Source organism: Sander lucioperca, chromosome 24 (assembly GCF_008315115.2).
Source record: "Sander lucioperca isolate FBNREF2018 chromosome 24, SLUC_FBN_1.2, whole genome shotgun sequence".
NCBI classification, from domain to species: Eukaryota; Metazoa; Chordata; class Actinopteri; order Perciformes; family Percidae; genus Sander; species Sander lucioperca.
Window position 1 is genome coordinate 193087 of NC_050196.1, and position 16148 is coordinate 209234.

The window sequence follows — 16148 nt, forward strand, 5'->3', positions numbered from 1 at the left end:
TTTTCTCGACATACTATACTATAACTTTTTTCAACATACTATACTATGACTTTTTTATGATTTTTGAAGACATACTATACTATAACTTTTTAATGAATTTTTCGACATTCTATACTGACTTTTTTCGACATACTATAATATGACTTTTTTTGGAATATTACTATGACTTTTTTATGACTTTTGTCGACATACTATACTATGACTTTCCGATATAATATACTATGAATTTTTTCGACATACTGTACTACTATACTATACAATTTTCTCGACATACTATACTATAACTTTTTTCGACATACTATTCTATGACTTTTTTATGATTTTTTTCGACATACTATACTATGACTTTCATAAATTTCGTCATACTATACTATGATGTTTTTCCTCCTTTTTTACATACTGTAATACAATGACTTTTTTCTGCCTTTTTTACATACTGTACTATACTACTACTTCTTTATGATTTTTGAAATACTATACTATGACTTTCCGACAGAAAATACTATGAATTTTTTCGACATACTGTACTATGACTGTTTTCGACATACTATACTATGACTTTTTTATGCCTTTTCGACATACTATACTATGACTTATTTCGACATAGTATACTATAACTTTTTTCGACATTATACTATGACTTTATTATGACTTCTTTTTGACATACTATACTATGACTTTTTTCAACATACTATACTATGACTTTTTTCAACATACTATACTATGACTTATTTCGACATACTATACTATCACTTTTCTATCACTTTTTCCGACATACTATACTATGACTTTTTTATGAATTTTTTCGACATACTATAGTATGAGTTTATTATGACTTTTTTTCAACATACTATACTATGACTTTTTTCGACATACTATACTATGACTTTTTTTCGACATATTATACTATGAATTTATTATGATTTTTTTTCGACAGACTATTCTATGACTTTTTTCGACATACTATACTATGACTTTTTTATGAATTTCGACATAGTATACTATGACTTTTTTCTTCCTTTTTTACATACTGTACTATACTGTGATTTTTTTCTGCCTTTTCGACATAGTATACTATGACGTTTTAATGAATTTTCTCGACATACTATACTATAACTTTTTTCGACATACTATACTATGACTTTTTTATGATTTTTGAAGACATACTATACTATAACTTTTTAATGAATTTTTCGACATTCTATACTGACTTTTTTCGACATACTATAATATGACTTTTTTTGGAATATTACTATGACTTTTTTATGACTTTTGTCGACATACTATACTATGACTTTCCGATATAATATACTATGAATTTTTTCGACATACTGTACTACTATACTATACAATTTTCTCGACATACTATACTATAACTTTTTTCGACATACTATACTATGACTTTTTTATGATTTTTTTTCGATATACTATACTATGACTTTTTTATGAATTTTTTCGATATAATATACTATAACTTTTTTCGACATACTATACTATGACTTTTTTATGACTTTTTTCGACATACTATACTATGATTTTTTTATGACTTTTTGGAACATACTATACTATGACTTTTTTAAGATTTTTGAAGACATACTATACTAAAACTTTTTATGAATTTCGTCATACTATACTATTACGTTTTTCTTCCTTTTTTACATAATATTTACTGTAATACAATGATTTTCTGCCTTTTCGACATACTATACTATGATTTTCAGGGAGAATATACTATGAATTTTTTCGACATACTATAGTATGACTTTTTTCGACATACTATACTATGACTTTTTTATGACTTTTTTCGACATGATTTTTTTGACATTACTATACTATATTTTTTTTATAGATACTATAATATGACTTTTTTATGACTTTTTTCGACATATTACACTGTGACTTTTTCCGACATACTATATTATTACTTTTTTCGACATACTATATCATGACTTTCCGACATACTATACTGTGACTTTTTTCGACATACTATACTATTACTTTTTATGACTTTTTTCTACATATTACACTGTGACTTTTTCCGACATACCATATTATTACTTTTTACGACATACTATACCATGACTTTCTAACATACTATACTGTGACTTTTTTCGACATACTATACTGACTTTTGTCGACATACTATAATGTGACTTGTTTTGTAATATTACTATGACTTTTTTATGACTTTTGTCGACATACTATACTATGACTTTTTTATAATTATTTTCGACATACTATACTATGACTTTTTCATTAATTCTTTCGACATACTATTCTATTACTTTTTTCGACATACTATAGTATGACTTTTTTATGACTTTTTTCGACATACTATACTATGACTTTTTTATGAATTTTTTCAACGTACTATACTATGACTTTTTTCACCATACTATACTATGACTTTTTTATGAATTTTTTCAACATACTATACTATGACTTTTTTCGACATACTATACTATGATTTTTTTATGAATTTTTTCGACACACAATACTATGACTTTTTTATGATTTTTTTCGACATACTATACTATGACTTTTTTTATGAATTTTTTCGACATACTATACTATGACTTTTTTATGAATTTCGACATAGTATACTATGACTTTCCGATATAATATACTATGAATTTTTTCGACAAAGTATAGTATAGTATACTATGACTTTTTTATGACTTTTTTCGACATGATTTTTTTGACATACTATACTATACTATATTTTTTTTATAGATACTATAATATGACTTTTTTATGACTTTTTTCGACATATTACACTGTGACTTTTTCCGACATACTATATTATTACTTTTTTCGACATACTATAGCATGACTTTCCGACATACTATAATGTGACTTTTTTCGACATACTATACTATTACTTTTTATGAATTTTTTCGAAATGCTATACTATGACTTTTTTATGAATTTCGACATAGTATACTATGACTTTCCGATATAATATACTATGAATCTTTTCTGCCTTTTTTACATACTGTACTATACTATGAATTTTTTCTACTTTTTCGACATACTATACTATGACTTTTTTTTTATTTTTTTCGACATACTATACTATGACTTGTTCATTAATTTTTTCGACATACTATTCTATGACTTTTTTCGACATACTATACTATGATTTTTTTATGACTTTTTTCGACATACAATACTATGACTTTTTTATGATTTTTTTAGACATACTATACTATGACTTTTTTATGAATTTCTACATAGTATACTATGACTTTCCGATATAATATACTATGAATTTTTTCGACAAACTATACTATGACTTTTTTATGAATTTTCTCGACATACTATACTATAACTTTTTTCGAGATACTATACTATGACTTTTTTATGATTTTTTTAGACACACTATACTATGACTTTTTAATGAATTTTTCGACATACTATACTGACTTTTTTCGACATACTATAATATGACTTTTTTTGGAATATTACTATGACTTTTTTATGACTTTTGTCGACATACTATACTATTACTTTTTTATGACTTTTTTCGACATACTATACTATGACTTTCCGATATAATATACTATGAATTTTTTCGACATACTGTACTACTATACTATACAATTTTCTTGACATACTATACTATACCTTTTTTCGACATACTATTCTATGACTTTTTTATGATTTTTTTCAACATACTATACTATGACTTTTTTCGACATACTATACTATGACTTTTTTTCGACATATTATACTATGAATTTATTATGATTTTTTTTCGACAGACTATTCTATGACTTTTTTCGACATACTATACTATGACTTTTTTATGAATTTCAACATAGTATACTATGACTTTTTCTGCCTTTTTTACATACTGTACTATACTATGATTTTTTTCTGCCTTTTCAACATACTATACTATCACTTTTCTATCACTTTTTCCGATATACTATACTATGACTTTTATTTGAATTATTTCGACATACTATACTATGACTTTCCAACATACTATACTATGACTTTTTTCGACATACTATACTATGACTTTTTCATGACTTTTTTCAATATGATTTTTTTGACATACTATACTATACTATATTTTTTTTATAGATACTATACTATGACTTTTTTTTTACTTTTTTCAACATATTACACTGTGACTTTTTCCGACATACCATATTATTACTTTTTTCGACATACTATACCATGACTTTCTGACATACTATACTGTGACTTTTTTCGACATACTATACTGACTTTTGTCGACATACTATAATGTGACTTGTTTTGGAATATTACTATGACTTTTTTATGACTTTTGTCGACATACTATACTATGACTTTTTTATAATTATTTTCGACATACTATACTATGACTTTTTCATTAATTTTTTCAACGTACTATACTATGACTTTTTTCGCCATACTATACTATGACTTTTTTATGAATTTTTTCAACATACTATACTATGACTTTTTTCGACATACTATACTATGATTTTTTTATGACTTTTTTCGACATACAATACTATGACTTTTTTAGGATTTTTTTCGACATACTATACTATGACTTTTTTTATGAATTTTTTCGACATACTATACTATGACTTTTTTATGAATTTCGACATAGTATACTATGACTTTCTGATATAATATACTATGAATTTTTTCGACAAAGTATAGTATAGTATACTATGACTTTTTTATGACTTTTTTCGACATGATTTTTTTGACATACTATACTATACTATATTTTTTTTATAGATACTATAATATGACTTTTTTATGACTTTTTTCGACATATTACACTGTGACTTTTTCCGACATACTATATTATTACTTTTTTCGACATACTATACCATGACTTTCCGACATACTATACTGTGACTTTTTTCGACATACTATACTATTACTTTTCATGAATTTTTTCGAAATGCTATACTATGACTTTTTTATGAATTTCGACATAGTATACTATGACTTTCCGATATAATATACTATGAATCTTTTCTGCCTTTTTTACATACTGTACTATGCTATGAATTTTTTCTACTTTTTCGACATACTATACTATGACTTTTTTTTAATTTTTTTCGACATACTATACTATGACTTGTTCATTAATTTTTTCGACATACTATTCTATGACTTTTTTCGACATACTATAGTATGACTTTTTTATGAATTTTTTCAACATACTATACTATGACTTTTTTCGACATACTATAGTATGACTTTTTTATGACTTTTTTAGACATACTATACTATGACTTTTTTATGAATTTTTTCGACATACTATACTATGACTTTTTTATGAATTTCTACATAGTATACTATGACTTTCCGATATAATATACTATGAATTTTTTCGACAAACTATACTATGACTTTTTTATGAATTTTCTCGACATACTATACTATAACTTTTTTCGAGATACTATACTATGACTTTTTTATGATTTTTTTAGACATACTATACTATGACTTTTTAATGAATTTTTCGACATACTACACTGACTTTTTTCGACATACTATAATATGACTTTTTTTGGAATATTACTATGACGTTTTTATGCCTTTTCGACATACTATACTATGACTTTCCGACAGAAAATACTATGAATTTTTTTGACATACTATACTATGACTTTTTTCGACATATTATACTATGACTTTTTTCGACATACTATACTATGACTTTTTTCAACATACTATACTACTACTTCTTTATGATTTTTGAAATACTATACTATGACTTTCCGACAGAAACTACTATGAATTTTTTCGACATACTATACTATGACTGTTTTCGACATACTATACTATGACTTTTTTATGCCTTTTCGACATACTATACTATGACTTATTTCGACATAGTATACTATAACTTTTTTTGACATTATACTATGACTTTATTATGACTTCTTTTTGACATACTATACTATGACTTTTTTATGCCTTTTCGACATACTATACTATGACTTATTTCGACATAGTATACTATAACTTTTTTTGACATTATACTATGACTTTATTATGACTTCTTTTTGACATACTATACTATGACTTTTTTCAACATACTATACTATGACTTTTTTCAACATACTATACTATGACTTATTTCGACATACTATACTATCACTTTTCTATCACTTTTTCCGACATACTATACTATGACTTTTTTATGAATTTTTTCGACATACTATACTCTGACTTTTTTTCGACATATTATACTATGAATTTATTGTGATTTTTTTTCGACATACTATACTATGACTTTTTTTCAACAAATTATACTATGAATTTATTATGATTTTTTTTCGACAGACTATTCTATGACTTTTTTCGACATGCTATGCTATGACTTTTTTATGAATTTCGACATAGTATACTATGACTTTTTTCTGCCTTTTTTACATACTGTACTATTCTATGATTTTTTTCTGCCTTTTCGACATACTATACTATGACGTTTTTATGAATTTTCTTGACATACTATACTATAACTTTTTTCGACATACTATACTATGACTTTTTTATGATTTTTGAAGACATACTATACTATAACTTTTTAATGAATTTTTCGACATTCTATACTGACTCTTTTCGACATACTATAATATGACTTTTTTTGGAATATTACTATGACTTTTTTATGACTTTTGTTGACATACTATACTATGACTTTCCGATATAATATACTATGAATTTTTTCGACATACTGTACTACTATACTATACAATTTTCTCGACATACTATACTATAACTTTTTTCGACATACTATACTATGACTTTTTTATGACTTTTTTCGACATACTATACTATGACTCTTTTATGATTTTTTTTCGACATACTATACTATGACTTTTTTATGACTTTTTTCGACATACTATACTATGATTTTTTTATGACTTTTTGGAACATACTATACTATGACTTTTTTAAGATTTTTGAAAACATACTATACTAAAACTTTTTATGAATTTCGTCATACTATACTATTACGTTTTTCTTCCTTTTTTACATACTGTAATACAATGATTTTCTGCCTTTTCGACATACTATACTATGATTTTCAGGGAGAATATACTACTATGACTTTTTTATGACTTTTTTCGACATGATTTTTTTGACATACTATACTATACTATATTTTTTTTATAGATACTATAATATGACTTTTTTATGACTTTTTTCGACATATTACACTGTGACTTTTTCCGACATACTATATTATTACTTTTTTCGACATACTATACCATGACTTTCCGACATACTATACTGTGACTTTTTTCGACATACTATACTATTACTTTTTATGAATTTTTTCGAAATGCTATACTATGACTTTTTTATGAATTTCGACATAGTATACTATGACTTTCCGATATAATATACTATGAATTTTTTCTGCCTTTTTTACATGCTGTACTATACTATGAATTTTTTCTACTTTTTCGACATACTATACTATGACTTTTTTATGAATTTTTTCGATATACTGTACTATGACTTTTTTCGACATACTATACTTTGACTTTTTATGAATTTTCTCGACATACTATACTATGACTTTTTTATGACTTTTTTCGACATACTATACTATGACTTTTTTATGATTTTTTTCGACACACTATACTATAACTTTTTTATGAATTTTTTCAATATACTATACTATGACTTTTTTCGACATACTATACTATGACTTTCTTATGAATATTTTCGAAATGATATACTATGACTTTTTTATGCCTTTTCGACATACTATACTATGAGTTTTTTATGAAATTTATTCGACATACTATACTATGACCTTCCAACATTCTATACTATTACTTTTTTTCGACATACTAAAGTATGGCTTTATTATGACTTTTTTTCGACATATATACTATGACTTTTTTATGAATATTTTCGAAATGATATACTATGACTTTTTTATGCCTTTTCGACATGCTATACTATGGATTTTTTTATAACTTTTTTCGACATACATACTATACTATGACTTTTTTATGAATTTGTTCGACATACTATACTATGACTTTTTTCGACATACTATACTATGACTTTTATATGAATTTTTTCGACATACTTTACTATGACTTTTTTATGAATTTTTTCGACATACTATACTATTACTTTTTTCAACATACTATACTATGACTTTTTTATGAATTTTTTCGACATACTATACTATGACTTTTTTATGAATTTTTTCGAAATACTATATTATGACTTTTTTATGCCTTTTCTACATACTATACTATGACTTTTTTCGACATACTATACTATGACGTTTTGATGATTTTTTTCAAAATACTATACTATGACTTTATTATGACTTTCATTCGACATACTATACTATGACTTTTTTCGACATACTATACTATGACTTTATTATGACTTTCATTCGACAGACTATTCTATGACTTTTGTCAACATCCTATACTATGACCTTTTTATGAATTTCGACATACTATACTATGACTTTTTTCAACATACTATACTATGACTTTTTTATGCCTTTTCGACATACTATACTATGACTTTCCGACAGAAAATACTATGATTTTTTTGACATACTATACTATGACTTTTTTCGACATATTATACTATGACTTTTTTCGACATACTATACTACGACTTTTTTATGAATTTCGAAATACTATACTATGACTTTCCGACAGAAAATACTTTGAATTTTTTCGACATACTATACTATGACTTATTTCGACATAGTATACTATAACTTTTTTCGACATTATACTATGACTTTATTATGACTTCTTTTCAACATACTATACTATGACTTTTTTCTACATACTATACTATGACTTATTTCGACATACTATACTATCACTTTTCTATCACTTTTTCCGACATACTATACTATGACTTTTTTTATGAATTTTTTCGACATACTATAGTATGAGTTTATTATGACTTTTTTCAACATACTATACTATGACTTTTTTATGAATTTTTTCGACATACTATACTATGACTTTTCTATGAATTTCGACATAGTATACTATGACTTTCTGATATAATATACTATGAATTTTTCCTGCCTTTATTACATACTGTACTATACTTTGAATTTTTTCTACCTTTTCGACATACTATACTATGAATTTCCGATATAATATACTATGAATTTTTTTGACATACTGTACTATGGCTTTTTTCGACATACTATACTTTGACTTTTTTATGAATTTTCTCGACATACTATACTATAACTTTTTTCGACATAGTATACTATGACTTTTTTATGACTTTTGTCGACATACTATACTATGACTTTTTTATGAATTTTTTCGAAATACTATACTATGACGTTTTTATGCCTTTTCGACATACTATACTTTGACTTTTTTAATGACTTTTTTTGACATACTATACTATGACTTTTTTATGAATTTTTTTGATATACTATACTATGACTTTTTGCGACATACTATACTATGATTTTTTTATGACTTTTTTCGACATACTATACTATGACTTTTTAATGATTTTTGAAGACATACTATACTGTAACTTTTTTGTGAATTTTTCGACATACTATACTATGACTTTCATGAATTTGGTCATACTATACTGTGACGTTTTTCTTCCTTTTTTACATGCTGTAATACAATGACTTTTTTCTGCCTTTTCGACATACTATACTATGATTTTCCAGGGGAATATACTATGAATTTTTTCGACATACTATACTATGACTTTTTTATGACTTTTTTCGACATGATTTTTTTGACATACTATACTATACTATATTTTCTTTTATAGATACTATACTATCACTTTTTTATGACTTTTTTCGACATATTACACTGTGACTTTTTCCGACATAATATACCATGACTTTCCGACATACTATACTGTGACTTTTTTCGACATACAATACTGACTTTTTTCGACATACTATAATATGACATTTTTTGGAATATTACTATGACTTTTTTATGACTTTTGTCGACATACTATGCTATTACTTTTTTATGACTTTTTTTGACATACTATACTATGACTTTTTTGTAAATTTTTTCGACATACTATTCTATGACTTTTTTCGACATACTATAGTATGACTTTTTTATGACTTTTTTCGACATACTATACTATGACTTTTTTATGAATTTTTTCAACTTACTATACTATGACTTTTTTTACCATGCTATACTATGACTTTTTTATGAATTTTTTCGACATACTATACTATGACTTTTTTCGACATACTATACTATGATTTTTTTATAACTTTTTTCTACATACAATACTATGACTTTTTATGATTTTTTTAGACTTACTATACTATGACTTTTTTATTGATTTTTTCGACATACTATACTATGACTTTTTTATGAATTTCGACATAGTATACTATGACTTTGCGATATACTATGAATTTTTTCTGCCTTTTTTACATACTGTACTATACTATGAATTTTTTTCTACCTTTTCGACATACTATACTATGACTTTTTTATGAATTTTCTCGACATACTATACTTTAACTTTTTTCGACATACTATACTATGACTTTTTTATGACTTTTTTCGACATACTATACTATGACTTTTTTATGATTTTTTTCGACATTCTATACTATGACTTTTTTATGAATTTTTTCGATATACTATACTATGACTTTTTTCGACATACTATACTATGATTTTTTTATGACTTTTTTCGACATACTATAGTATGACTTTTTTATGATTTTTGAAGACATGCTATACTATAACTTTTTTATGAATTTTTCGACATACTATACTATGACTTTTATGAATTTTGTCATACTATACTATGACTTTTTTCTTCCTTTTTTACATACTGTAATACAATGACTTTTTTCTGCCTTTTCGACATACTATACTATGATTTTCCGGGAGAATATACTATGAATTCTTTCGACATACTATACTATGACTTTTCTATGAATTTCGACATACTACACTATGACTTTTTTCTGCCTTTTTTACATACTGTACTATACTATGACTTTTTTCTGCCTTTTCGACATATTATACTATGACTTTCCGACAGAATATACTATGAATTTTTTCGACATACTGCACTGTGACTTTTTCCGACATACTATATTATTACTTTTTTCGACATACTATACTATGACTTTCCGACATACTATACTATGACTTTTTTCGACATACTATACTGACTTTTTTCGACATACTATACTATGACTTTTTTATGAATTTTTTCAACATACTATACTATGACTTTTTTCGACATACTATACTATGACTTTTTTATGAATTCTTTCGATACTATGACTTTTTTCGACATACTATACTATGACTTTTTACGACTTACTATACTATGAATTTTTTCAACATATTATACAATTACTTTCTTCGACATACTATACTGTGATTTTTTTTACCTCTTTACGACATAATATGACTTTTTATTACTTCTTTCGACATATACTATGACTTATTTACTTTTTGCAACATGCTATACTACGACTTTTTTCGATATAATATACTAGGACTTTTTTAATCATACTATACTATGACTTTTTATGACTTTTTTCACCATACTGTGACTTTTTTCAACATACTATACTATGACTTTTTACGACATATTATACTGATTTTTTTTCTTCTTTACGACATGCTATGCTATTACTTTTTTCGACGTACTATACTGACTTTTTTTTCGACCTTCTATAATATGACTTTTTTTTGTAATATTACTGACTTTTTTATGACTTTTGTCGACATACTATACTATTACTTTTTTATTACTTTTTCGACATACGATACTATGACTTTTTCGTCATAAAATACTATGACTTTTTTCGACATACTATACTATGACTTTTTTCGACATACTATAATATGACTTTTTATTACTTTTTGCAACATGCTATACTATGACTTTTTTCGACATACTATAACATGACTTTTTTATGACTTTTGTCGACATTGTCATACTATACTATGACTTTTTTTTGACATACTATACTATGACTTTTTTCAACATACTATACTATGACTTTTTTCAACATACTATACTGGGACTTCTTTCACCATGCTATACTATGACTTTTCTTCGTCATACTATACTATGACTTTTCATGATTTTTTTGTCATACTAAACTATGACTTATTATGACTTTTTTCACCAAACTGTGATGTTACGCCCCAGTCTATGGGTGCCTAGGACACAACATGAAGAGGCCCCATCTTCCCCGTCTCCCAAGTAGCCACAAACAAGTATTTGTTTGAATAACAGCAAACTCATTTATTTTACAGAGAATGAAAATATATACATAACATATACATGTATAAGGCTTCAGGGTGGCCTACCACCAAAATAACAAACAAACAAAACAATTCTGAGAGATAAGAAACTAACCTAGCAAACAAAAGGGCAAAAAGAATGACAATAGACTTACCTCCCTAACTACCAAAACAGGAGAACAAAATTAACACACCTGGCAGTCCACCCTTACTAAACAAACAGAAACAAGACCTAATCTAAACCAAGTTCCACAAAACAAAAGTGTGGCCGGTTGGGCGATGAGGAGGATGAGGAATGCCTGCTGCCCACAGTCGCCAGCCATCTTGGCTCCTTATATCAGGTGGTTTCCCCAGCTGCAGCCAATCATGAAGTTGGGCATGAGAGCTTCCCACCAATGAACTCCCAGCTATGGCACGCACCTATTTGCATATGAAGTTGAAACGAGAAAAAAACACAGGGCACACACACACACACACACAGCAGACTAAATAAACAATATGACCACAGTCATAACAGTGACTTTTTTCTACATACTATACTATGACTTTTTTCGACATACTGTACTATGACTTTTTACGACATACTATACTATGACTTTTTTCAACATATTATAGTTACTTTTTTCGACATACTATACTGACTTTTTTCTACATACTATACTGTGACTTTTATTTACTTTTTGCAAAATGCTATACTATGACTTTTTTCTACATACTATGCTATGACTTCTTTCGACGTACTATACTATGACCTTTTCGACTTATTATACCATGACTTTTTGACTTTTTTCTACATACTATAGTCTGACTCTTTTTTTTTTACTTTTTTGCGAGATGCTATACTATAACTTTTTTCACCATACTATACTATGACTATTTTAAACAATTCTATACTATTACTTTTTTATAACTTTTTTCAACGTACTATACTATTACTTTTTTCGACATACTATACTGTGATTGTTTTACTTCTTTACGACATTCTATACTATGACTTCATTCGACTTATACTATGACTTTTTTCGACATACTATACTATGACTTTTTCGGAACACTATACTATGACTTTTTTATGACTTTTTTCGACATACTATACTATGACTTTTTTGACGTATTATACTATGACTTTTTATGAATTTTTTCGACATACTATACTATGACTTTTTCGTCATACTATACTATGACTTTTTTCGACATACTATACTATGACTTTTTCGACATACTATACTATGACTATAATTTTCTGCCCTCAGTAACGTAGAACAATAAATACGTCAAACCTCTGGATTTCACACTTCGCAAATAGTTCAGTGTGATAAATAGCTGGTAATCTACCTGAAGACTGAAGGTTGTAGGTTCAAGCCCAATGCTGGTTGAAGACCAAATGGTGATTCAATGATGACTTTCTATACTATGACTTTTTTCGACATAATAACTATGGCTTTTTTATTTTTTTTTCAACATAAAATATATACTGTGGCTTTTTTATGTTTTTCGATATACTTTACTATGGCTTTTGTATCGTTTTTTTCGACATGATGACTTTTTTTCATACACCAAACGGGTGACTAGTGACTCGGAGGTAGAATGGTCGCCTCATAAGCACAAGGTTGTGGTATCAATCCTGTGCTCTTCCAGCCACATGTCATGTCATGAGTGTCCCTGAGAAAGACACTGAATCGTTTTCATGTTTTTTTTTATCACTTTTTTCGATATGGCTTATTTGGAATAACCACAATATGGCTTTTTCATCACTTTTTTGGACATACTGTATTATGACTTTTTTTATCACTTTCTTCCAGATACTATACTATGACATTTTTGGACTTACTATAGTATGGCTTTTTTATCACTTTTTTTGACATAATATACTATGGCTTTTTTTGACGACATACATATAACTATGGCTTTTTATCACTTTTTTGGACATACTATACTATGGCTTTTTTATGTATCTCAATATACTATACTATGGCTTTTTTATCACTTTTTTGGACATACTATACTATGTCTTTTTCGACATACTATACTATGGATTTTTTCACTTTTTTTTGACATACTATACTATGGCTTTTTTGTCACTCTTTTATACATACTGTGGCTTTTTTATCACTTCTTTTGGACATACAATACTATGACCTGTTTTGACATACTACTTTGACTTTTTTATCACTTTTTTCGACATACTATACTATGACTTTTTTGGACATACTATACTAAGGCTTTTTTATCACTTTTTGGACATACTATACTATGGCTTTTTTGGACATACTATACTAAGATTTTTTTAAACATACTATATTATGGCTCTTTTCGGCATACCATACTATGGCTTTTTCAATATACTATAGTATGGCTTATCGTGATGTTTTTCGACATACTATGACTTTATCACTTTTTGGACATACTATACTCTGGCTTTTTTATCACTTTTTTGGACATACTATAGTATGATGTTTTTGAACATACTATATTGTACTATGTCTTTTTTTTGGCCCGGTATGCAGAAATATTCAATCACACCATCAATCAAAATATTAAACACAATTTCAGTTAAAAGTAATCCTGTCATTTCCTGCAATTTATGCACTAAAACAGCAATAATGGGAGGGGTCTGAATCCTGACAAACATCCTAAGTGGTTCTGCTTATTTATAATGAATGGGCTGCAGCTAATGGACAGGATCTACTGCAACGCACGCACACACACGCGCGCACACACACACACACACACACACACACACACACACACACACACACACACACACACACACACACACACACACACAGGCACTTCCTCTGACAATCAGAAAACGGTAAATAAGCATGCACATACCTATTTATGAATTTGTCTTAGTGATTTGGTACATAACCCCAAAATATAAAATAGAATTAAATCCAAGAAATATAAGAAATATTGTTGAAACATTCAGCATCAAAAGCAGGCAAACTTCAGTCAACCTATAGAGCTATTGTTCCTTTTCTCTAAATACCCCTGAAGATTTCACCATGAGAAAACATGTTCAAGACAAAATGTAAAAATATGGTCCAGTGGCAAAAGTCCTCCAGCCGGAAAAAGCCTTGCGGCATTCAGCAGAATTTGATTCCCTTTTCATTATTTTTCTAAAGTACGATAACGACACCAGATGTTAAAGAGATGTAAATGATGTGAAAAAAGACCAAAAACTATCTCTTTATACATCAATTATATAATCTTCACTCAGAAGTCTTTCTCAATTTTTTTTCTGGTTTTCACTCTGCATCCTGTTAGTCCATCAGTGGAGCTCTGCCTCCATCTAGTGGCTGAAACTCAGAACAACATGTTTTTTTCTCCCTTTCTCCTCTGCATCTTTTTAGATTCAAAAGTCCAATTAAATTAAAAAACAGCATTAACAGCTTCTCATTTAAAGATGACAACAAGGAGTTGGTTTTCACACAGATTTTTTTCATTCATCATGACAGTCAGTTTCTTGTTTTTGCTTCAGCTGAATTTTTAGCACTCTGGAAAGGCATGGACCCATCTCAAAGAGGAGGGACCTAGCTTGGAAGAGCTTGATGCCATGGAGGATATACAGATGTGGTTCAGTCAGGATAAAGGATGACGGAGGCCCAACAACAGGTGTTGGCCATCAGAGCCTTCCAAGAAGAAGAGATAGAATACTTGTCAGGATCCGGCTGTGACTGACTGCTTTTGTGCCACTCTTGTGGCCATTTTGTGTATTGTGTTGTGATTTGTGCTTGTTGCTGTGTTCCATGTGTTCTGTGTTTACCTGTGTCTTTGTCTCCGCCCATCCCCTTATTTGGTCTGCACTTCCTGTCTTGTTCTCTTGCTCTCACCTGTTCCCAATTGTCTCGTTAGTTTCCCTCCGTTTCTGCTCTCACCTGT